Source organism: Camelus bactrianus, chromosome 4 (assembly GCF_048773025.1).
Source record: "Camelus bactrianus isolate YW-2024 breed Bactrian camel chromosome 4, ASM4877302v1, whole genome shotgun sequence".
In the NCBI taxonomy this organism is placed as follows: Eukaryota; Metazoa; Chordata; class Mammalia; order Artiodactyla; family Camelidae; genus Camelus; species Camelus bactrianus.
The window spans coordinates 101,485,975-101,508,534 of NC_133542.1; the positions used below are offsets into that span (position 1 = coordinate 101,485,975).

At 37.6% G+C, this 22,560-nt stretch overlaps 1 long non-coding RNA gene across 3 annotated transcripts in view; it reads left to right on the forward strand.

The window, feature by feature from the left end:
• Positions 1 to 8,057, forward strand: part of LOC141577564 (uncharacterized) — a 541,558-nt gene extending 533,501 nt beyond the window's left edge. For all 3 annotated transcript variants that reach the window (XR_012506821.1, XR_012506819.1, XR_012506820.1), the window contains one exon: positions 2,600 to 8,057. This is a non-coding gene — a long non-coding RNA (uncharacterized LOC141577564). The remainder of the gene's footprint in view (positions 1 to 2,599) is intronic.
• The last annotated feature ends 14,503 nt before the right edge of the window (positions 8,058 to 22,560 follow it).

The window sequence follows — 22,560 nt, forward strand, 5'->3', positions numbered from 1 at the left end:
ATGACAATTCACGCATTGCATTGCACTCAATCCTTTCAATCACTTATGTCAAATACGTGTTGGGTTTTGAATGGTTTCTTTGCATGTACATGAATACAAGTAAAGGGTTCATGGGCCAGGTTGGCCCAGGGGAGAAGACAGAAGAGATAACAGATAACGTAGTGGACTGAGTGCCATCGAAGCGGTAAACTTGAGATAACATATGTCACAAACACAAGGAGTTTGGGACTGTTTATAGAAGAGCTGATACTTACGCTGGGTACTGACGAATAGGACTTAAACAGGCAAAGCAGGCTAGGGGAACAAAGCCCAGAAATGGAAGCTTCAGAAAGAATATTCTAGGTGGAGAAGCTATAACTGGATATGATATAACATAATACAATATAATAAGAAGTAACCTATAAACAATTTTCACCTTCAACACTTCATTGCTACAACTAGAATAAAATATTTATTGGCAGAAGGAAACGGAGGTTTATAAACTGGTCTCCAGACATGTCTTTCTTTCTTTCTCAATATTGTTTTTCATAATACAATATCTTTTTTAAAGAAGCCAAGTTGTTAAGTCAGAGCGATGCTGTGATGTATCTAAAACATCGCAATGTCAGTGTCCAGATAAGCACAGAGCCCCTGTGCTTTTGAAAGTCATTCAGCCTTATGATGAAAACTCACAATTAATTTTTTGTACTTATGTTTTTCATTTTATGACACTCAAGATATTTCCTTTTCCTTTGTTGAAACACTATACACACTGCAAACCATAAACATACTGGTTTTCCAGTGTGCAATTAAAACTGCTCAAACTCTAGGAACCAGGAGCAATATTTGACCTTGTGTGGGCTATAGTTATAATATTAACCAACCAAATTACAATAAAACAAATAAGAGGTTAATGAAATTGCTTTGCTTCTTTTAAATTCACAACAAAACATAGTGCTAATTAAAATGTTTATTTCTACTTTTTTCTGTCTTTCCCATTCTGTTTCCATTTTGCCCTACATTTACATAGTCCTTTTAAAGATTGATCCAAAAATTTTCAATTCCTTTGGATTATTTACTTCCTTGTGTGTGTGTGTGTGTGTGTGTTTATTCTGATAGAAAACTATCATGTTCTCTAGTTTTTCACCAATGTATATTTAACACTAATAACATTACTAGGACCTTGCATGCCAAGATTAGGTCTGAATAATCTTTCTTAAGTATCATTTTTAAATAGTTTTGACATAGGTTGCACACATTTAAAGCATATAATTTTATACGTTTTGATACATGCATGTGTCCAAGATGCTGTTGCCAAAATCTTTATAAACGTATTTATCATTATTAAAAATGTGTACATGTTCCTTTGTAATCTCTCTCTCTCCCTCCCCTTTATGACCAATTAACTTCCTTCCCCATCCCCAGAGAAACCATAGATGAGTTGTCTACAATCTTTCCATAGATTCATTTGCATTTTCTAACTCTACTACTTTATATAAATGAAATCATAAATTGTACACTTAATCCACTTAACCATAATTATTTTAAAATTCACCCATGTAGGGATAATTACCAATAGTTTCTTCATTCTTGTTGTTAAATAGTATTCAACTTTATAGATATAACATATTTGTTTACAAGTTTATTCATTGATTAATATTTGGGTTGCATTCAACATCCAGCCATTACAATGAAAGTTCTTATGAGCACTTACGTACAGGTCTTAATATATGCATGTGTGTGCTCCCATTTATCTTGAGTAAGTCTTAGGAGTGGGAAGTCTAGATCATGCAGAAGGTGTCCAGTTAACTTTAAAAGAAACGGCCACATCTTTTCCAAAGTGACTGTATAATTTTACATTCCTGCCATCAGTGTATGAGAAGTACAGTTCCACCTTATCCTTGCCAAAATTTTAATAGTCAATCTCTTTAATTCTTGCCATTCTAATATATGTGAAATGGAATCTCATTGTGGTTACACTTTTCATTTTCTAATGATTATTCATGTTTAGTATCTTTTCATATGTTTAATGACTCATCATCTTTGGTAAAGGATTTTTTCATAAATTTTGCCCATTTGTTTTAAACTGGGTAATTTTGAGAGTTCTAGGTACAAGTCCTTTATCAGAAATATGGTTTATATATATTTTCTTCCAGTCTGTAACTGGTTTGTTGATTCTTTTTACATTGACTTTCAAAGGAAAGAAGCTTTTAATTTTAATGAAGTCCAATATATTGGTTTGTTCTTTTATGGGCTTTGTTTTTGGTATCAAATCTTAAAATGCGCTTGTATAAACACAAGGTCATATGCATTTTTCCTATGCATTTTAATTGAATTTTATCAGTGTAAGTGTTACATTTGAGTTAATTGTTGTACATTGTATGAATCTAAGGGGTTTATTTTGTTTGTTTTGCATAAGGTTATCAATTGTTCCACCTACTGAAGTGCTATTTTCCCCTTTTTGTTAAAAATGAGTTGCCCATGTTCTTTTTCATTACGCTGATCTATTGTTTTTGGTCCGCATGTCAATTATACACAGCCTTGATTACTGCACCATTATAATAATTATTGAAATCAGGTAGTTTTGTTCATCTTTGACAAAATGTTTTGGCTATTCTAGGTTCTTTACATCTCTAAGTATATGACTGGGAAAGAGAAGCAAGATGGTGGAGTAGAAGGACGCTTGTAGCTCACCGTCTCCCACATAGGCACCAAAACTCACATCTATGGACCCACTCAGCCACCCAGAGCACCTGCTGAACTCTGACAGAACATCGCCGCCTTCAAAAGACAAAGGTGCCAAAAATCTGGTAGGAGAAAAGGAAAAAAGAAAGAAGAAAAAGCAAAACAGTGCGGGACCAATCCCACAGGGAGGGAGTGGCAAAGGAGGACTGGTGCTCATTTGCTGGGTCCCCCCCTCCAACGGAGAGGCCAGTGGGACAGAAGGGGAGCCTCCGAGGTTTAGATCTGCCCTGAGCACCCCTTGACCGACAGAACTGAGTTAAATGGGCACAAACAGTCCCCGTGACACCCAGCCTGAGACGCAAGCCAGCAGCTGGGGCTGGGACAGGCCTCCTGAGTCGGGCGGAGGACTGGGGCGGCTGCACTGAGGCAGCCCCAGGGGACTGCAGGGGGTTGCGCACCATGGCTGGGAAGGTGGACAGAGCAGAACAACCTCAGTCCCCTATAAATTGTGAAAAAAGCAAAGCAACACAGCTGGTGTGCCCTGGGGGGAGGGGCGCCGTAGCCTTTGTCTCCTCAGACCTGCACTGCCATTACTGATGCTTCTCGTGAGAAGAGAGGCGGGGCGCAGCCACAGCCACCATCTCCTCCTGTGCGCAGCGCCCGGGTTGGGGAGGGGCCGAGACCTGACTCCACACCCTGGGGCTCCACAACCTCATAGGCAGGACTGAGACTTGTCTACAGCCCGAAGCAGATAGGATCTTTCTGCCCTGGCACCTCAGAGTACTCGTGCCACCAAGACAAATAAGGAGCTGAGATTTGGCGTGGAGCAGGGGCAGCCATTCTGCGGTCTTCCCCAAGCCCACTTTCAGAGCGCCGACCCGAGGTGGAGTGGGCAGCTGCACAGAGCAGCGGAGCGACCGGTGCTGGGAGAGGGCGGGCTGCTACCACTGTTCCTGGCAGGAATGCAGCACCTGACCATAGAGCCGGGAGGGGGCACGATCCACCCACCTCCCTCGCCCTACAGCAGCAGCTGAGTGCAGCATCTGGAAGGGGAGTGATCCGCCTGCCCACTGAGTAAAAGCTCAGCACCTGACCCAGTGTTGGGAGGGGGCGCATTCCGCTAGCCGACAGCCACTGGGAGCAGCACAGACGAGGGCACCAACAGAGGGCCTCTGGAAACAACAAGCTGAGTTCACAAAACAGGGTGAAGACACAAAGACCTCTCGATAAAATCATTAAGAGCACACCATCTCCAGGAGAACTAGATAACTGATACTCCTTAAGCCACTGTGCCAAAGAGATATGAGCAATATGAAGAAGCAGAGGAACCACTCCCAATTAAAAGATCAAGAGAAATCCCCTGAAAGCACAATCAAGGAAATAATACACACTGATGGCCTACTAGATCAAGATTTCAAAGAAGGAGTGAAAGTACTGAAGGAACTAAAAGAAATAGTGTTTAGAGATATAAAATATGTCAAAAATGAAATAGAAGGTATAAAGAAGAACCAAGTAGAATTAGTAAACTCATTTGCTGAGATGAGAGCTGACCTAAAGACTGTACAAAGCAGGCTAGATAATGCAGAGGAACGAATAAGTGACCTAGAAGACAGGGCAACAGAAAGCACCCAATCAGAAGAGCTGAGAGAAAAACAAATAAAAAACAACAAAAACAATATTAGGGACCTATGGGATAATATAAAGCATGCCAATCTACGCATATTATGGGTTCCAGAAGGGGAAGAAAAAACAAAGGGGATTGAAAATGTATTTGAAGAAATCATGACTGAAAAATTCCCAAACCTAAAGGAATCAGATATCCAAGTAAGGAGGCTCAGAGGGTCCCAAACAGGAAAAATCCAGACAGACCCACACTAAGACATATCATAGTCAAGATGGCCAGAGTCAAGGATAAAGAAATGATTCTAAAGGCAGCAAGAGAAAAGCAAAGAGTGAGTTACAAGAGAACCCCCATAAGGCTCTCAGCTGATTTCTCTACACGAACACTACAGGCCAGAAGGGAGTGGGCAAGATATATGCAAAGTCCTGAATGAAAAAAGGATGCAGCCAACGATACGCTATCCAGCAAGGTTATCCTTTAGAATAGAGGGAGAGATAAAGAACTTGATAGACAAGCAAAATCTAAAAGAGTTTAGCAACACTAATCCATGCTAAAAGAAATATTCACAGGTCTACTCTAAATAGAAAAGAAGCAGGATGCTACAAAAATGAGAAACTCATAACTGGAGAGGAGATAACTGCCATGAATTACAAAAAGAATAAACACAAATTTGTAAAAGAAGACATCTAAATAATTAAGAGTGGGAGAGGGAAGCAAGGAAAGCCACTGTGGAAAACAGCATGGATAGTCCTCAAAAGACTAGGAATAGACTTACCATGTGACCCAGGAATCCTGCTTCTGGGCATCTATCCAGAAGGAACCCTACTTCAAAATGACACCTGCACCCCAATATTCATAGCAGCACTATTTACAATAGACAAGACATGGAAGCAGACTAGATGTCCATCAACAGATGACTGACCAAAGAAGCTGTGGTATATTTATACAATGGAACACTATTCAGCCACAAAAACCAACAACATAACGCCATTTGCAGCAACATGGATGTCCCTGGAGAATGTCATTCTAAGTGAAGTAAGCCAGAAAGAGAAAGAAAAATACCATATGAGATCACTTATCTAAATCTAAACAAACAAACATAAATACAAAACAGAAACAAACTCATAGACATAGAATACAAACTTGTGGTTGCCAAGGGGGCAGGGGGTGGGAAGGGACAGACTGGGATTTTAAAATGCAGAATAGATAAACAAGACTATATTGTATAGCACAGGGAAATATAAACAAGATCTTGTGGTAGCTCATAGCGAAAAAAAATGTGACAATGAACATATACATGTTCACGTATGAGTGAAAAATTGTTCTCTACAGTAGAATTTGACACATTGTAAAATAACAAAAATGTAAAAAAATATGATTAATTTTTAAATTAATAATGAGTGAAGATGAACTATGCATAATATTCATCTAATTACCTAGGAACATTCTAAGTAAAAAATAAAATGTAAACATAGGGGATCATCTAACTTATGCCTTTTCTTTGACTTGATTAAAATATTTCAAATTAGTTACAGCTGGTAAGTTGATACAGTAAACATTAAATTGGCTCCTTGTATCTAAAATGTACATGTACTTTAATTAATCTAATCTAAAATGAAGATTTTCCCTTCTAGAGAGTTGTAACATCTCAGACCTTGGAAGAATGATCTAGTTCAACTGTCTCCTGGGGCTCACAGAAGGCAAGAGTTTGTAGAAGATTAAAACACTACCATTTATAATAGGCGAAGTTAAGATTCATAGCAGGTGGGCCCTGGCCAGTATGTTCTACATTATACTCATCTCTGTCTTCAAACTTCACTTAGTAATACTGGCTGGACTCCTGGGAGCGGTCCTCTCAGAGCTACTGAGACTCTGTTTGCTGGGCTATCATCGTCAGTAAACAAACTCACAGGTAGGTAGGTAGACAGATCAATCTTCATTTCTAAGGAAATAAACAAGCTATCACTACTGGTATAGTTTACTTTATGCAGTGTAAATATATCCATATCTTTGCTGTTACTATATAATGGAAAGCCAGTGTGCTTTATCTTCTTTGATAATGTGCATATTTCTTTATCATCCACATCATCTTAATGAACTTAATTTTACCTTAAAATTCTGATAGATTTTTCTCAATGTCCCTTGCTAGACTCTGTCCAAGTCTGTGAATGTTCCCAAATGATTTTAGTAAGGATATCTTAATTTCCCTATCTAAAAATGACAGCTTTAGATATGAAGGTACATATGAGGACCCCCCCAGCTGTTAAACTGTAGTATCTGTTGGATATTTGAAAGCAATGGATGTGTAGGGTCAGTCAGCATGTTAACAAATAGATATACTGAAGACACAGAAACTCTGGCTCAGAAATAATTCAGGAATGGCTGTGCAAATGGAAGAGTGGCTGTTATCAAGATGAGTGAGACTAGCACTTACCCCTGAAGTACCTGTAATTCCTGTTTCAAGTTCTACATGCCAGAGAATAATAGAGATATTGCTATTGAGACTTTTCTGCATTAGAAACAAAATTCCCAACCTAGGATGCAAGCAATCAACCACAGAAAGGACTGATTAAAGTACACTTGCTCTGAGATTAAGACCTCATTCTCATTCACCAGTGGTTTGTTAACGAACTGTAGACTCCATTTTTCATTCATTTGTATTTATTAATCTTCATAGAAGGCCGTTGCTTCTTTAAAGAATATTTCAAGTGTCCTATGAAAATGATACTTTAAAAAGTAAGCATCCACTTTATACTATCTGACTATGCTACTAACATTGGCAGGAGAAGGTTAATGACATTCACTTCAACCTCCAAGCATCCTTAATCATTAACTCAGTAGTGATAGACATTGTCTCTGGTCCAAAGCTACTCTCCTGTTATCTATGAGCGTTCCTCCTAAAGCCCTTCAAATGACCTTCAGGAGTCCTGTTACAGCACTTCCCAATTTATTCTCTAATTTATGATATCTAGGGGGCATTTGTCACATTCCTGAGAAATTTGGTAGCAAGAAGTATATTGTTCTGAGTAGGAAGCTCAGTAAGACTAAAATGGTAACAGAATAGCAATGCTTCCGTCTCTAGATGGTCATGTTTCTATTAACATGAGGAAGAGTTCACTGTTTGCAAAACATTGTGATAAAATTCTATGTTTTCATTGATGTCACATAAGAAGTTAATAAAAATAATATATATGATAGATTTAATTGCTGAACAATGGCTTTCCAACTTGTAAGTGGATAATAGCTCAAAATGTAAAAAAAAAAAAATTTATATTTCTGAGCAACTTTTTTTTTAACTGTCTTTATAATTAATTAGGCTATTTTAAAAAGTTCTCAATTCCTCAGACGAATAAGCCAGGGCAATAACATAGCTTTCTTCAAAATTTTAGAATTCTTTACATATTGAAGCACAAAATGGATTGCCCATATTGCAGCAATTCTTAAAATATGTTTTTCACGCTTATGCTGTTACAACTTTGTGACTAGCATCAAGGAGACTTTTAAAGACACAGGTAAACCTAAATCATCCAGAGACCTCAGACTTATGAGTCGCCCGCAAAACATATTCACACTTAGAATAAAGCCTTGCTATCTGAAGCAAATAAAGGTGTAATTGTGTTGTCTTCTGATTTTTTTCCCAAAATTATATTGTAAAGAGAATAATTCTGAAAATTTTCACTTCCCACAAGTATGCTGTTGATTGGACTCTGTAACTATCTTTATATGAGTAAATATTTGAAGCATGTAATTAAATCTTTCATAAGAAAATGTATAGTCATTTTATTCTTAAAATTCCAGTATTTAAGAGTAAAATATTGTAGTGTTACTTTAACTCGACATGGCCTTATTAGCTTTTTAAGTTTCTGGGAAGAAAAACAATTCCATTGAAACTTCAGGGAGGAAAGTAGGTGGGCAGAGATAATGACAGCTGGAATGTCTCCAGAACACTGGGGCTAACATCCTGATTATTAAAGCAGCATCTTTCACAGCCACAAATTATTTCAGATGAACCTAATCTATCAGTTCCTACTTCCCTGAAAGGCCTCTTCTAATTCCTGCTGGAGCAATGGCCACCTGGAGAGAAAGGTGATACATTTTCTTTTCGGTACACTTCAGATTCGAAAATCTCCATGAAGCTGTTTCTCTGAATGCTTCGGCATTCTAAAATCGTTGCCAATATGAGAATATTCGATCCTGGTTTCCGAGGACTGCCCAGGACCGTTACCCACACCCAGAAGGTAACGGTCCTAGGCTGCGCATTCATTTAGCTTTCGTTTATTGAATTGTGCCTTTACTATGTCAAAGCTGCTATTAGTGTAGGCATTAAAACGTGGGAACCCGGAAGACAGAATGAAGGAACTACTGAAACAAGAGGCATAAAAGCATCTGTAGACCCCTCCCCAGCATGTTATAAAGCGATCACTAAGAATTTAGGGGGATGAAGCCTATGAATTGAACTGTGACATGGGAATCTTAGTTTTCAGGACGTTATGCTAGTATACGGTTCTTTCAGAGAGACAGAATACAGACATTAAGGATCACTGAAGTTGTTGGAATATTACTAAGTTTCATAGAGAAGTTTAGGTAAAAATATGAGAATATGTCATCAGGTTATTTGCCTAATTTGTAAACATTTAGAGTTGAGTGATCAGAATGATTACATGTAACAATTAGGAGGACTTGGTAAAAGGGGTCAACGACTTCACATTGACAATATGAATGAATGAGTGAATCATGTCTAGATATACCTGATCTACCTGTAAAGGAATAATATCCCCCCAAATATCTACTCCTCTCAGATTCCTGCCTGGAAGATGACAGATTTAACAGAGTTTCCAAAAATCACTTCATCCTCAAAAGCAAGAAAGAAAGGGTGCGCTTTCCAATTTACACTTGTCTTACTAAATTGTTTTTTTCTTGTTAGTTCTGAATACATCAGATGGATTCTGTCCTCAGACAAGTCAGTCAGCCACAAGGGACACCCCTTCACTTTTACCTATGTGTGAAGGAGAAATGTAAAGGAGCTGATATAAAATTATAACAAATATGTACATCCAAGCAACCATACAGTTGCAAATGATTATAGGACTTCACCAGGAAAGACTGATTGGCAGTAGTATAGACTGTTCAAATTTCAAAGCATGTATCTTTATTTCATGAAACCAGAAAGCTGCTGGTGCCATGTAGCTTACCAAGAACATTTGACATCAAACAGACCTGGGATTAAATACAAGAGTTCTATCACTTGTGTAAAAAAAAACAAAAACAAAAACAAAAAAAAAACTTCCTATGCCAGAAAAGTTTTTATTAACTTTCTCTGGTATTTCATTTCATTTCATTTCATTATTTTATTTTATTTATTCTATTTTAACCTAAATAATACAGGATGAGTTTTGTAATGAGAAACAGGGAAAATATCAAAACTTGGGGTTGTTAGGAAAATTGTACAATATAATGAAATAATACAGCAGAATTAAATAGAATAGATAAATATTCAGACATGAATTCCTACATCATTATGAACTTTGCCTCACCAGTACCAGCTTTAGTAATATCAAGAATTCAAAAATATGTATTTCTAGAAATTAATGTACTAATATACAATTAAAAACTGGAGGCTGGAGTCCCTCCCGCCCAATAGCTTATCTGGGAAGTCAATCTAAGGAATACAATGAGGAAAAAGAATGTAGGATCTACTTTTTATTAAAGATTGCCAGGTTATAGATTAACCTTTTATAATTAACTGACTATACCTCTTTGTGTCCTTGAGTTCCATTTTCAACAAAGATTAGAAAAGGAACCATCAAAAGCGACATATTAATCAAAAAAATTAAAGGGTTGTAGTGTTCCTTTTTTCTACTTTTCTCAAGCAGAATTTCACAAGAGATCATGTAGGTGATAACCGGGTTGTCTTTGAATTAACTGCCATAGTGGTTCAGTATACTATTATTTCCAAGTGATGAATTTAGTATCCAGGACTGGAATAAGACCAAAGGGTAATCATCATAAAAGCACGAGGTTTCCTTTTCTTATAACATTTACCATACTTTAAGTACTTGTGCAGTGGTCTTTTTTTTCTGGGTAGTTTTAAAATATTTTTGAGGTTAGGAACCAGAGTTTTCTATTCACACTACTTATTTTTGTGCCTAGTACAATGACATGTAGAAAACACAAGAACAATACATTAAATTGAATTGAAAGGTTAAAAATGAATGTAAGAGGACATAGAGGAGGCTGACTGTCTCCCTCACAGCAAAGTAGCTGAATTCGGATCCATTTGGCTTATGGTTGTAGAATTGGGGGGCTTGTCTGAAGTACAAGCTAATAAATTACCCTAAAATATGCTACACGGTCACCGTGCTACACAAGTAATACAGTGTAGCCTCATGGCCTTGTCTAATAAAGAAGCTTCTAGAGTTCTTACTGCTTGAAATGGGTGAAAATGAGAAAACTATTTCTCCATCTGACATGGCTTTGGAACAAAAACTAAAATGACAAAATATTGTAATAACAGCTATGCTTCAGCATTTCCAACTTGGATAGAAACACAGAGTGAAGATACTTTGCAGTCTTTGCCTTAGATGTATTTGAGATACAACAGATTTTAGTGTTTGGTTAAAAAACCCAAGTTTTTATGATTATCAACATGGAATATCGTAATATTTTACGGGCACTCAACAGTATAAAGGAAAAAGGTGAGAAAACCGCATGGCCACCTAATGATGACTAAGTACCTCATTCTATGAGTAGAATTCTTTTTTATTTCCTCCAGTTTTATTGAGATATAATGGACATTCAAAACTGTGTAAGTTTGTGGTATAGAGCATAGTGGCGTCACATATGTATTGTGAAAGGATTACCACAATAAGTGTAGTTGACATCCATCACCTCATATAGTTACAAAAAAGGGCCTTTTTTCCTCTGAAGAGAACTTTTAGGATCTACTTTCTTACCCACTTTTGAATGTAGCACAGAGCAGTGTTAACCATCATCATGTCATACATTACATCCCCTAGTACTTAGTTCCCTTATAACAGGAAGTTTGTGCCTTTGACCACCTTCACCCAATTCCCTGACTCCTCATCCATTGATCAACTCAGGAAATGAAATCTGAACTTTTTTTCTATGAGTTAGATTTCTTTAGATTCCACATCTAAGTGAGATCATACCGTATTTGCCTTCCTTACATAATGCCCTCAAGGTCCACCCATGTTGTCACAAGTAACATGATTTCCCTGTTTTTTTATGGCTTAATGGTAATCAATTTTGTGTATATATAGATAGACACACACACACACACACACACACAATTTTCTATATATACAATTTTCTTCTCCTTCCATCTGTCCGTAGACACTTAGGGTGCTTCCATGTCTTGGCTATTGTGATCAATGCTGCAATGAGCATGGAAATGCAGATGTCTCTATGACATACTGATTTCAATTTCTTTGGCCATATATCCAGAAGTGGAATTGCTGGATCATATGGTAGTTCCATTTTTAATTTCTTGAGGAACCTCCATACTGTTTTCCATAATGGTTGTACCAACTAACTTTCTCACCAACAGTGCCCAAGAATTCCCTTTTGTCTACATCCTCACCAGCATTTGTAGTCTCTTGTGTCTTACTGACAGCCATTCTAACAGGCATGAACTAATGTCTCATTATGTTTTTCATTTGTATGTTACTAATGATCAGTGATGTTGAGTACCTTTTTCATGTTCCTGTTGGCCATTTTTATGTCTTCTTTGGAAAAATATCTATTTAAGTCCTTTGCTCATTTTTTGATTATTATTTTTTTGCCATTCATTTTTATGAGTCTTATAATATAGTCTGGATATCAATCCACTACCAGGTATGATTTGTACATATTTTCTCTGATTTCATAAGCTCCTTTTCCATTGTGTTGTTTCTTTTCTTTTGCTGGGCAGAATCATTTTAGTTTGATATATCCCCATTTGTTGATTTTAGATTTTGCTGCTTGGGTTTTAGGAGTTATATTAAAAAATTGTTGCCAAGAAATCTGTCAAGGAACTTTTCCTCTATATTTTCTTCTAGGAGTCTTATGGTTTCGGTCTTACATTTAAATCTTTAATCCATTTTGAGTTAATTTTTATGAGTGAGGAAAGATAGCAGTCTAGTTTCATTTTTTACAAGTGAATATCCAGGTTTACCAGCACAATTTATAGAGGACATTGTCATTTCTCATTGGTATTCTTGGCTCCCTTGTCAAATGTTAGTTGACTGTAAGTGCATGGGTTTATTTCTGGGCTCTTGATTCTGCTTCATTGAGGTAGGTGTCTTTATTTTTATGCAACACTATATTGTTTAGATTGTTACAACATTGTAATATAATTTGAAATCAGGAAGTCTAATACTGCTTGATTCTTCTTTTTCAGGGTTACTTTGGCTATTTGAAGTGTTTTATGATTTCATGTGACTTTTAGGATTGTTTTATTTCTACTTGTGTAAAAAAAATGCCACTGGAATTTTGATACAGATTATAGCAAATTTATGGTTGGCTTTAGGTGATACAGGCCCTTTAACAATATTAACTCTCCCAATCTATGACTACACGATATCTTTCCATTTTTGTGTTCTTCAGTGTCTTTTATCAACGTCATAGTTTTCAGTGTAGAGGTCTTTCATTTCCTTGGTTGAATTTACTTCTAACTATTCTCTTGATGCTGTTGTAAATGAGGTACTTTTCTTTACTTCTTGTAGAGATAATTTGTGTTTGTGTATAGAAATGCTATTGATTTTTGTATGTTGCTTTTATGTGCTGCAACTGTACTAAATTTGTTTAATAGTTCCAGCAGTTTCTTTTTTTAATTTGTGGTGGAGCCTTTAGAAGTGTCCATATATAAAATCATGTCATCTGCAGATAGAGACATTTTTACTTCCTTGTCTCAAATTCTAAAGTCTTCTATTTCCTTTTTCTTGCCTGATTTTTCTATGACTTCCATACTGAATTGAATCAGAGTGGTAAGAGTAGACACTTTTAACACCAGAAATTGACACAACATTGTAATCTGACTATAACTGACTAAAAAAAAAAAAAAAAAAAAGAGTAGACACATTTATCTTGTTCTTGATCTTAAAGACTTTCAAACTTTTCCCACTGAGTAGGATGTTAGCTGTGGGCTTGAATTTTATGGCCATTTTTATGTTGAGGTACCTTTCTTCTGTATCTAATTGGTTGAGAGTTTTTATTATGAATGGGTATTGAATTTTATGAAATATTTTGTATACATTGAGATGAACATATGAATGTTATATTTCTTTCTGTCAGTATGTTGTATCACATTCATTGACTTGCTTCTGTTGAATCATCCTTGCATCCCAAGATTGAATCCCACTTGAATGATTCCTTTCCTGTGTATGATTCCTTTCATGTGCTGCTGAATTCAGTATGCTAATATTCTGTAGAAAAGTTTGCATCTATCTTTATTAAGAATATTGGCCTTAGTTTTCTTTTCTTGTGATGTCTTATTTGGCATTTGTATCAGGGTATTTCACATTATTATTATAGTTTACATATTTTTACATTATGTATACAATAATACATTATTGCAGTTATAATTATTGCAATATGCTTGTTTTTTTCAACTCTTAACCCAGAGTTATGTGTATTATGCATCACCATTACTGTATTAGAAACCTTAATTTATTTCATTACCAGTGAGTTTTATTCTATCTACATAGGTTTTTATAATGTTAACTGACCTCCTCTTAGCTCCACTTGAATAACTCCCTTTAGCATTTTCTGCAAGACAGATCTAGTGTTGATAGCCTCACTCAGCTTTTGTTTGTTCGGGAAAGTCTTATCTTTCCTTCATTTCTGAAGAACAGCTTGGCTGGGTATAGTATTTCTGGTTGACATTTTTGTTTCTTTCAGTAATTTGAATATACCATTCATTTCTTTCCTGGACTAGTTCATTGCCCAAGCAAGGCTGCAGGCTAGCCTCCACAGTTGCCTGGATCCTCTGGTCAGCTTTCCTAAATGGTCAAGACTGGGTACTGTCCTCACCAGAAGAGGAAGCTATGAATTAGCTTCCCTGTCCTAGCAGGGCTACAGAATGTGCCCCAGGGTGGCCAGCATGGCTCATGGCTTAGGGTCCTGATTCACACAAGACTGTGCACTGAATCCTCTGGCCAGAAAGGGACCCCTGGTTTTGATGTGTCTTCTGGTCAAATGCCACTGTAAGTGGGGCTATAGGCTGGTCTGTGCACCTGCCAACATGCTCTGGTTAGGTTCATTGATTGGGTGGCTGAAGGCCGCACTCAGGAGTGGGCAGGGATACAGATGAGCTTCCCTACATGGCCAGAGTGGTTAGCACTCTGGGGACTTGCAGACACCTAAAAGTTCTCTTCACAGAAAAAAAAAAAAAGCCCTTTTTTGTAACTATATGGGGTGATGGATCTACATCGGGCAGATTCCTTGATGCAGGAGGTTTTTCCCTTCACCCCCGTGTTTTTAGATTTTCACAATGGTGTCTTGCAGATGAATAGTTGTTAGTAGGCCTTCTTGTGAGGGGGAGCGCAGTTGGGAATGGCTTGCTACCATTTTAGTGATGTCACGCCACAGTGTTAAAGTTTATTTTAATAAGTGAATTTTTTTAAATGCATCTTACAGTTAACTGTTGAAGGATGGGATTCAGAATTTTTATTTATGTATATTTTGAATATTATATTGTAGGCAGATGCTGAAGTAAGGATACATAGGTACCTGTGTATGGGCAATTGTCTGTGTATGTTTGTGTACCTGTCTGTAACAGCCACATGGATGAAATCTTAATCTAAAATTTCCATTCCAGTCCTTCATTTTCCTTATGATGTTTATCTGTTTAAGATATTAGGCCATTTATTCTAGAATTTCTCAGAGTCTGGATTTTGCTCATTGTATAGTCATGGTGCATGGCAGCAATTTAGTCCCTCCTCTGTAATTACTGCAAATTGGCCTCTGGATGCCAAGGCACTATCGGAATCAGGCACAGTCCCTTTGGCAATGGTATAGATTCACGTGTGTTCCTGCCTTAGGAGGAGGCATATGTTTAGGTTTTCAGTCTCTTTTGATGTTAAAATACATAGGGGTTCAATGCCTAGACCCACTAACTCAGGGAGTTTTCAAGATGGCTCTAGTTTCATCCTGTTATTTTGTAATGATTCACTATAATGCTTTGAATACAGTGATATTCTTCCTCAATTATAATTTGAGTATCCACCAGATGGAAAAAAGCCACATAAAAATGTTTGATTTTTACATCCTGTGTACCTGCTGTATGTAAAAATTAATTTCTGCCATCCTCAAAAGATGACCAATTATGATTTTTAAGTACAGTTACAAAGAGATGTAAACACTTTATGGGGTGCCATCCATGGCCATTCTTCTCATTCATGAAGTGTAACATGTCCCCTCTTTGGACAGTGGTAGGTTTCCCAAATCGCTTCCTGTGTCCTTTTGGTTCTTTGGACATGGTGTTAATATTTGTTGATAGGTAACTTACAACTTGGTATGACAAGTTGATCTGGGCTCATCTTACACAAGGAATCAGCCCATTCTGTATGAGCCCTGGATTCCTTCAAAGAGGAATGGTAATTGAAGAAAACCATATGGATGCTCATTGCTACTAAGTTTAAAGATAGTTTATAGAATATATATCTATAGAGAATATATATGTATACACAGTCATCAGAAAATGTGATATGTATCGCCTATATGTGGAGGAGAGGAAAAGGCAGGGAGAAGCGGACCATAAAAAGGTGTATACATGTAGGTGAAAGGAACAGGAAACTTTATGAGAGCCTACTCAAACCATGTTATGGAGTCCAAATTCATCGTGCTTGCCATACAACAGGATGATAAATCAAGAAATGAGGTACTGGCATGAGGAACAGCATGGATATTCATAGAGCCAGAAGACTGAGAAGACGGGGAACTAATGACCATCTTCCTCAAGCGAGAATTCAGGTTCTTTTATATTAAGAAGGGGACAGGGTGCAGTTGGTTGTTGCAAACTTCTTGGTGTCAGAATCCTTTGTTCTCGCAACTGTTCGCTTAGGTCAGAGCACGATGTTCCTGTAAACCCCCGACAAGACAAATGTTACTCTCTGTTCTGCAACATTTATGTTTACATGAATGGGAAAGTGGTTACAACTGTAAAGGTCAGAGCCTTGAGAACGGGCTAACGTGCATTTCAGGCTGTGGGCAACATTCGTTTACAAAACATGCAGAGCCAGCGTGACTGAGAACAGGAAACAGCACAGTGTTAGAGCTGCAGGCGCAGATTTAAGATGGACTGAGGTCTGTCATTCCTTGTTAAAGCTGCTAATACTCCTGGTTCTAATGTGTAAGTAGTTCTAGGGGGCTTTCATTTAATCTAGTCTATATTATATTTGCATTGTCTCTGTAGATACCTTCTTTCTTCCTCATGAAGATCTTGGTTCTAAAGAACACAGAAGGTGGTACGATTACACTAGTCCATGGTTACTCAGTTTGCTATATAGCATAGCACACACAAACAGAACCAGAATAACACAATGGGAATAGTGTCCAAATCAATTATGGTGACTGAAAAGAGTTTAATTATTTTTTTTTTTTTTTGCATACAATTTCTCCACACCCTCTCCAAACTTTCATGTTTACACTAGTCTACAATGGCAGATAACACAGCCGTTACATGCTATAAGTTTTAGATCTCAATTTAGTTTCATAGGTAAGTATGTGTATCACTGCTATCAGCAGTCCTTAAGTCACTATATTTCTAGTCTTTGATTGCCTGAACCATTTTCACAGGGAGACAACTGAGTAAAGTCTCATGGGAACAATCTTATTAATATTGATAAATTAATAACAATTGATAGTCTGTAGAAATAAAGCTCAGTTTTGCTGAGCAGGAAATCCTTGGCTCACATTTTCTATTCTTGGGTACCTGAAATGTTACCTCATTTTACTGTAGCTGAAGGTGGAGCAGTTAAGCAGCTCCTGATAATCTATTTGCTTTCTTACATAAATCTCATACTCTTTGGCATGAATGGCTAAATTTTTTACTTAAGTTCAACCATTTTACTAGAACGTGTTGTCATTCTGGATTAAAAGTGTCAGGTATTTTGTTTTCTGTTTTTAAAAGGACATTGGGAAATTTCTTACTGTAGTTCTTTGAATTACGGTGTTCACATTATTATTAATGTATTCCATCTCCTGGATCAGATGTTCATCTTCAGGTATTAGTTTTATCCATACATTTTCTTTACTTGGCCAGCCCTCAATAACTGCTACTTTCCCCAATGTTTTCTGTCTTTTTTAATGTATAAAATTTCCTCAGTTTGTATCATCAGCTGCTATTATGGTATTATTTGCATATTTATTTGTTGCTGTACAACTTCTAAAATATTAAGATTTTTTAAAAAATGTATAATTCTTAACTTCTGTCATCCCATTTTTGCATTTTTATTTATGATGCTATTTCATGCCTTGCATAAGTATCTAATATACTGAGCTTACTTTGAAATGTACCTTCTTGTTTTCTGGCATGCATACTGTTTCTGAAAGAAAACTCTGCTTTTTAGTCCATTTTTTAAAATTTTCTTCTAACTTATATGGGTATCTGGCCTTAATAGTTTCTGTGTTGCCTATTTTTACATGAATGGAATTTCCTTTTACAAGAAAGTACATTTTATAGTAGCCTGTGCAACTTTAGAAGGATCCCATTTCTGTTGTTTTTGTGCTTTGTGTAAAAATATGGCATCTACCTTGATTTTGGAGATTGACTGGCTTTCTTTTCCCTTCCACTTTCATCTAGAATTTTCCTCTGTATTGTCTCTGTCCTAGACAATTTGGGTTCCATTCCCCGAAATGCCGCCTCAGAGTGGAGCTCTCCCTGAAGAGACATCCTCGTGGGTAACTAGGGAAATTTCAAATGGACTTGGCTTTTCCAGCCTGATGAAGACATCCAGTGCACTGAGAAACGCAGTCGGGAAAGCCGCCACCGCCTTCTTTTTCTATGTAGGAACCATAAGGAAAGCCGAAAGTGTTTTACACTGAGTATGATGTTTTCTGTTGATTTTTAGGGTGCTTTATTTACATAGTGAACTAGATCAGAGTTGCACAGGATTTCAGGAGTTGTTCTAGACCATTGTTTTCATGGCCCTACACTTCTTTGGCATAAGTTTGTATGGAATCAATGTATCTTCTTTGCCCAGGTGACCATTCAGATGTTTCCGATTTGGAATCAGCAAAACGGAATTTATATTGTTTATATTTTTTGAGATTAATTTTTGAGACAGGTATTATCAACTCTTTCAATTCCAAATAGGCTTAAGTGTGAATGGACAGCTGGACAGGGAAGATACAGAGAAACCATACGAAATTATTCCAAGGACAGGGAAGGCCTGATTCCCCCATCTTTGACTGAGTTGAGCCATCTAGATACACTGTGGTTTGGTTCCACACAAAACCTAGGTCGACTGGCTCGTTACCTGTGAATAATGTATTGCGGTTCAGGTAGGGACTAAGTTACAGTGTTTGGGCAGAATGAATGTTTTAACCATTGTCATTCTTTGATGCCATGAGGACATGAAATTTGCATCTATGTTTTTGTCCTTTTCAATGGATTATCTAGATGTGCAAGATTTCAGTGTGCATGTGTTCCACTCTCCTGTGTATACAGATTCCTTCCTAATTTTTTACTTTGCCTGTAATTGTACATAGGATGGCTTTTTTTTTCATTCTGTATTTCTTGTTTATTTCTTTCCTTCTGTCTCTTTCTCGCTTTCTTCTTTCTGTCACTGTTGATTGTTGTTGATGTTCATCTGCAGTGTTAAAAATGCAATTGATGTTTGTGTATTTATTGTGCAACTATTCAGCATTCATTTGTAATGTTATCTACAGTTTTGTTGGAAAATTATGGAAAAGTGAATTTCTAAATATGGCACTATTGTAACCACACCAAGTCGTCATCTGCATCAAATAAAATGGCTCATGATTATAATCTTTCCAAAGTGTCTCTCCAGTTTTTGTGGGGAGGAGTGGGAACTTGTTGGGGCTTGGGCATTACGTGCACTTGTTTATTAAATCATTCCACTTCTGACACAGTATTGACATAGGATTTTAAAAAGGAATTTATTTTCTATTCAGTTGAGTCATACAATAAGCTTTACCTCCATAAAAATTATTGCATCTTGCTGTCATATGTTCATGGGGAGTAATGTTGATGTTAGTGGAACTGCAATGGCTTTCATTAATTCCTTGACAGAGATTTGATTATATATATATGTGTGAAAACAAAATAAATTTTCATGAAAGATTCTTCTGTACCATAACTTTGCAGCATTTGCCGAGCAGAGCAAATAATATTATTTGATTAGTAATAGGTTCACATACAAGCAAACATACTTTGAATTCTGTCAATAGACACCATTTTCATGTCTCAGATGGAAAGTGGATTCCTCTTATTTCTTGCCTGAAGTCTGTGCAGGGAAATTCCTGTCTACTGTTGGGGCACAGAAGGGCAGACCAAGTTGCCTTCTTTTTATGTTTAGAGATTATTAGTAAATCTGAGATTGTTTTATGTTGAGAAGAATGTTTCATGACTTTGTGAGTGGAGTACAGTCTTTATTCAGTCTACAGGTGGCAAATTCTGTGTGTTTCTTTGAAAATGTCTCTATTTTGCCTTTATTCTAAAATTAATTTTCCAAAGAAGATAAAGGCAAACAATGCAATCCAGAAATGGGCAGAAGACCTAAGCAAGCTCTTCTCCAACGATGACATACACATGGCCGATAGGGCCATGAAGAACTGCTCAATATAACTAATTGTCAGACAAATGAAAATCAAAACTACAATGAGATGTCACCTCATGCTCCTCAGAATGGCCGTCAATCAGACGTCCACAAAGGATCAGTGCTGGAGAGGGTGTGAAGGAAAGGGAACCCTCCTGCACTCTTAGTTGGAATGTATTTAGGTGCACCCGTTATGGAAAACAGCAGGGCAGTTCCTCAGAAGTCTAATCGTGGACTTACTGACACTGTGATCCAGCAGTCCCACTCCTGGTCATGTATCCAGATGGAACTTTAATTCAAAAAGACACATGCACCCCAGTGTTCACAGTGGCACTGTTTCCAGGAGACAAGACATGGAAATAACTTCACCCACGAATTGACAGAGGACTGTTTAAAGAAGCTATGGTACATTTAGAGAACAGAATACAACGCAGCCATAAAAAATAATGAAATAATGCCATTTGCTTGCAGCGACATGGATGGACCTGGAGAATGTCATTTAAGGAAAATAAGGCAGAACGGGAAGGAAAATACCATATGAAATTACTTATATGTGGAACAAAAAAAGAAAAACAAGACACCAAGTTGTTTCCAAACCAGAAAGAGACTCATAGACACAGGAAACAAACTTATGGTTACTCGACCCAGGGTAGGGTGGGCAGGGGTTAGGAAGGGATAGATTGGCAGTTTGAGATTTGCGGATAGATACCAACTCATGTCATTGTAAAGGAGATAAACAGCAAGTTTAGACTGTATAACATAGGTAAGTCTATATCCAATTGCTAGAAGTAAATTATGATGAAAAAAATATGAAAATGAATATGTATGCTTTGAGATGCCTGAAGCTGTGTGTTGCTGACCAGAAATTGTCACAAGTTTGTAAACTGAGTATATTTAATGAAAATATAGAAAATTAAATAAATGAATAAAGGAATTTATTTTCCTAAGTATATATAGAATATATATATCATATATACATATATCCTATATATGTCACATATATAGCTATGATACGGTTCAAGGTATCTTAGCTAGTGGGTTTTTTTTTCTTTTTTTTCTAATACATCTTATTTGTGGATTTGGGGCTTGTTCTTGCAGTTATTGTTCGATAGTTTAGCAGGACCCAAAAAAGACATGGATGCAAAGACAGAATCTTAAAAGCCACTGGGGAGCATTTAGATGGAGAAGGGAAGTACAGGGGGCATGTGAAGAGGTTTTGTGCCAGACTTGAAATAATTAAACTTATGCTAGGGACAACCCTTAATAGTCAAGAAGGAAGAAGTCAAGTCAGCATCAGTCATACCTCTGCTTCCATGTGCTGATGATAACAAGGGTCTGTTGACTCTGTGGCCTACCATTTCTGATAAATGGAACAAATCCAAAGGATGAGTGTATCCAGTTCAAAGAAACCTGTTGAGGAAATGAGAGTCCTAAATCAGAGAGTTTGGGAAATTTCAGTAGCATAGGTAGCAAATGACACAGAAATGTATGCAGGCATCTAAGGATATTAGCACTAAATTTGATTTTTTTTTTTTGGAGGAACCTGGAACCCAGCATACTGGCTGAATTGAAGAGATAAAGGTGAGTATGGAGGTAAGTCAGGTAGCTAGAGAGAGGCTGTAGGGTAGTGGTAGAGCATAGAGCTAGCAGGCAGGAGGTTGTAGGTTCGATTCCAGGCGGAGAGAGTAGGAGAGAGTAGGAGAGAGAGAGTAGGAGAGAGTAGGAGAGAGAGAGTAGGAGAGAGTAGGAGAGAGAGAGTAGGAGAGAGTAGGAGAGAGAGAGTAGGAGAGAGTAGGAGAGAGAGAGTAGGAGAGAGTAGGAGAGAGAGAGTAGGAGAGAGTAGGAGAGAGAGAGTAGGAGAGAGTAGGAGAGAGTAGGAGAGAGTAGGAGAGAGTAGGAGAGAGTAGGAGAGAGTAGGAGAGAGTAGGAGAGAGTAGGAGAGAGTAGGAGAGAGTAGGAGAGAGTAGGAGAGAGTAGGAGAGAGTAGGAGAGAGTAGGAGAGAGTAGGAGAGAGTAGGAGAGAGTAGGAGAGAGTAGGAGAGAGTAGGAGAGAGTAGGAGAGAGTAGGAGAGAGTAGGAGAGAGTAGGAGAGAGTAGGAGAGAGTAGGAGAGAGTAGGAGAGAGTAGGAGAGAGTAGGAGAGAGTAGGAGAGAGTAGGAGAGAGTAGGAGAGAGTAGGAGAGAGTAGGAGAGAGTAGGAGAGAGTAGGAGAGAGTAGGAGAGAGTAGGAGAGAGTAGGAGAGAGTAGGAGAGAGTAGGAGAGAGTAGGAGAGAGTAGGAGAGAGTAGGAGAGAGTAGGAGAGAGTAGGAGAGAGTAGGAGAGAGTAGGAGAGAGTAGGAGAGAGTAGGAGAGAGTAGGAGAGAGTAGGAGAGAGTAGGAGAGAGTAGGAGAGAGTAGGAGAGAGTAGGAGAGAGTAGGAGAGAGTAGGAGAGAGTAGGAGAGAGTAGGAGAGAGTAGGAGAGAGTAGGAGAGAGTAGGAGAGAGTAGGAGAGAGTA